Raw genomic sequence first — 3128 nt, forward strand, 5'->3', positions numbered from 1 at the left:
CAGGAAAGGGAAAGAGAGATGGGAAGAAGGAGAGAGAAAGAAGGAAGGAAGAAATGGAAGAAGGATAAAGGGAATGTGTGTGTGTGTGTGTGTGTATGTGTGTGTGTGTGTATGTGTGTGTGTATGTGTGTGTGTATGTGTGTGTGTATGTGTGTGTGTGTGTATGTGTGTATGTATGTATGTATTTTGTTGAAGTTGGTGTCATTGGGAGTAGTTGGTTGATAGCATGTTGAGTGACTCAAATGAGAGGTTCAGTAGAGCTTTTGCTGTGAATAGACTTGTCTTTGGTCTAAGGTGAGGGCCCATGTTTTACAGAGCACTCTAATGGAATCTAGCCACTGTGATATTATGCCTTGATCTAGTTAGCAAACTGATATGAAGGACTGAAGTCCAACCCTGCCCTGTAGAAACTTTCATTCCTACCATACCAAGTGGCACTTAATGATCAGGAAGCATTTTGAAGCAATAGATTAGTGAGTGCATAGAATTAAGCTATGGAAATCTGTTGAGGATGACAGATAAAGAATATTTAAAGATTAAATCAAAAGTATAAAATAAAAAGCTGTATTTTCTTAGCTTTTGTAAATCGGAGTAGCCAAAACTGATCTATGCATAGTTGTTAACTTGCAAAAAAAAAAAAAAAAAAAAAAAAAATGAGGAAGGAAGCCTTGTCTCTGAGGTCACAGCAGGATTTCCCATGGTGCCTGGCAGTGTGTAACAGCAGGCATGTTGTGATGATAATACCCGTAAGGGCTGGTCAGTTTTAACTTACCTTGACACCTTAGAATCCTATGGAAAGAGCATGTCAGTTGGGAATTGTCCAGATCTGGTTGACCTATGACAGGTCTATGGGTATTTGACCTAATTATTAATTGATATAGGAAGACCCAGCCATTTGTATGTAGCAACATTTCCTAGGAAGGAGGAGGGCCAGATTAATACACATGGTGACACATTTATTTGTAAGCTAGAGAGCAGGGACGGGTATATTCCATCTTTCGTTAGTGACCGTGTATATGAGATGACTCGTGCCTGAGTTCCTGCCTGGACTCCCTCTAAAAGCTGGACTGTAACTTGGAATTGTAAGCCAAATAAACTCTCTCCTTCCCTGTGCTGCTTTTGTGCCAGGTATTTGGCCTAGCCACAAAAAAAAAAAAAAAAAAAGACTCAAACTCCATCCTACAGCTGAGAAAAGTGAATGGCCAGAAGGGACTCGTCCCATCTGTGATGTCGCATGCTGGGTATCATTGTGGCAGTATTATAAAACCACTAGAAAAATAGGAAAAAATTACTTTAGAATAATTTTCTGTGAGAGTATTGTCAGAGAAGACGGATGTGGACTCCGTGGACTGAGGAGGGACTATTATCCAATTTGCTGGGAACCAGAAGACCATCAAAGGCAGCCAAAGGTGATCCATATTTTCTCTCTGCCACCATGCCCTCCCCCCATTAGATATCAGATTCGGTTTCTCTAGTCTTTGGGGCTGTGCAACTTACAGCATCCCCCACCCCTATCCTCATTCTCAGGGTTTGGGTTCACATGGCCCTCACTGGTTCTGAGGCCTTTGGAGCTGGACGAAAGCACAGTATCCCCAGGGCCAGGCTCATACATCATTTGTTTTGGTGAATCAGAATTGAAAGGCACTGAAAAAGCTTAGGTACACAAGCAGTGGGGAGGAAACAAAAAAAAAAAAAAAAAATGCCCTCATTCTAGCATCTGTCTGCAGCCTTTGCCAGCAGCAAAGCAAACGTTCTAGAACAATTAACAACTGCCTGAGCCCTTTCTCCATCCCCGGCCATGAGCATGCACTTTTCTGTGAATCTCATGAGAAAGGACATGTACCAAACCTTTTATGCAGCTCCTGTTGTAAGGGTCCAAAGATGGCTGAAGGAAGACCCAAGACTCAGGTAGTACGCAAAGTCAAGGAGTGTTTATTCTGCAGAAACAACCAGCCTGCAGGGGTCAACCTTCTTAGGAATTGCTAGATGCCAGACAAAGGTGTGCAGGCCTTCTTATAGGGAGCCGGAAACTCTCTAAAAGGATTAGGTAATCTAAAATTTCACTGGTGGGTGCTAGGGGGTCACAGGTGGTCAGTGGTCTGCACTCCTATGTCATGAATATTTAACCATAGAATGAGATAGGGTTGCCCAGTACAGATGGCCCATTCTGAGATTAGATATTTCCCCAGGTTTGTGGTTATCTCCAGACTGGATTTTTATGACCTTGTTTCTGGATTTTATTATGGTCTGTTCCTGGAACTGGTGCCTTTTGGTTTTGGTTTTGGTTTTTTGTTTGTTTGTTTGTTTGTTTGTTTTTGGTTTTTTGAGACAAGGTTTCTCTGTATAGCCCTAGCTGTCCTGGAACTCACTTTGTAGACCAGGCTGGCCTCAACTCAAACTCAGAAATCCGCCTGCCTCTGCCTCCTGAGTGCTGGGATTGAAGGTGTGCGCCACCACACCCGGCTGGTTTTCTTTTCAAAAGCAGTTCTGGTCCTTAAATGGAGACACACACACACACACACACACACACACACATATGTATGGATTTTGCTGAAGTTGGTTCCATTGGGCGTTGGTTGAGGGTTTTTGAGTGACTCAATGAGGGGTAAGTAGAGCTCCTGCTGTGACTAGCCAGGACTTGTCTCCTCTCTTCCTCTCTCACCCCTCTCCTCTCTCCTCTCATGGCCCAGTTCAGTCTGGTGGCCTAGTTCAGACTGGACCTTCCCAGATGCCTCTGACTGTTTCTCCCTCATATCTACAACAAAACCCTTCTCCTCAACCATACATGCCTAGGAGCGATCATGTTCTCATTCCATTCACTTCTCTAAGAAGGATGAAGCATCTTAGCATTAGCCATATGTATGTGCCTTTGGCCTCCCGGTTTATACCTCAAAAGGCTTCAGATAATCTCCTTTTCCTATTCTCTCCCTTTTGATAAAAGAGGTAAGTGCATGAGGTAACCCCTAAAATGCCTTAGATGATATTGTAATCTGATAGTGAAAGGATGGCTCAAACACTGTATATAAATTTATGGGCTGGGCAGTAAACTCAGATCTGCACCTTGATGTTGGTCTCTGGGGTCAGATTTCCCAGGGTTCATCACTTGACTCTGTCACCTCTCACATGAC

This window comes from Mus pahari, chromosome 17, assembly GCF_900095145.1.
Source record: "Mus pahari chromosome 17, PAHARI_EIJ_v1.1, whole genome shotgun sequence".
NCBI classification, from domain to species: domain Eukaryota; kingdom Metazoa; phylum Chordata; class Mammalia; order Rodentia; family Muridae; genus Mus; species Mus pahari.